The sequence below is a fragment of the Penaeus vannamei genome, chromosome 2 (genome assembly GCF_042767895.1).
Source record: "Penaeus vannamei isolate JL-2024 chromosome 2, ASM4276789v1, whole genome shotgun sequence".
Classification (NCBI taxonomy): Eukaryota; Metazoa; Arthropoda; class Malacostraca; order Decapoda; family Penaeidae; genus Penaeus; species Penaeus vannamei.
In genome coordinates, this window is record NC_091550.1 from 22,363,171 (window position 1) to 22,364,306 (window position 1,136).

Sequence of the window (1,136 nt, forward strand, 5' to 3'; positions counted from 1 at the left end):
TAATTGTGGTAATGATAACAATGATAATACCAATAACAATAATAACATCAAAACAATAATAATAATGACAGACATAATAACAATGATAATAATAATAACAACAACAAAACAGTAATGGTGATAATAATGTTGTCAATAATGTCAATAATAACAATTATAACACCGACAATATCAAAAATAGTAATAACAATTACAGCAATGATAATGATAATAATTATATTTATAACAATGTTGTCATCATCAAATTTGTTAATGATGATTATAAAAGTGATGATGATAATGGTAAAATAGTACTAGTAATAACAATGATAATGGCGTTAACAGTAATGATGATAATGGCAATAACACTAATAATGATAACAGTACTACTACTAACAATAATAATAACTAGAAGCACTCAGACAGCTCACACCTCCGCCAAAGCCATAGGGGCGCTAATGTAATCATTCAAAAATTCCTGGATCCGAATCGAGATCCTGACCGCCATTAGAATGTAATGGCAGAAGTTGGACTACGAGACACTTCTGGTTAAAAAAAATCATACACATCTGTCAGTAACTAATCAATTCTACCAAAAATATAAACTCCTTGGCGGAGGTGATAATGTGTGAGGATCATCATAATGGTAATAATAACAGCAACAATAATAAAAATGATAATAATAATAAATAATAATCATGAGTAATAATAATGATAGTAAGGATATTGATAATGCTAACAATAATGATTATGATAATAATAATAATAATAATAATAATAGTAATAAAATAATAATAACTAGAAACGCAGACAGCGCATACCTCCGCCAAGGCAATAAGGTCGCTGATGCAATAAAGATATTCACACAAAGAATGACATTAAAAACACCTTTCTCAAGTACACAGGTGACGTCCGTCAACACAACCTCCTTGGCGGAGGCAAGGCAATAATAATAATAATGATGCAATCATTAAAAAAAAAATCCTGGATCTGGATCACCACTAAAATTTAAGGGCATCAAAGTTAGGCTAAGACACACCTCGTAAAAAAATCAGAAAAATCTATTCATATCTTTTAGACTTATCCTGCTAACCAACGAACAAACTAACCAACGCGACCAAAACATAACCTCTTTGGCGAGGTCATAATGATAATTA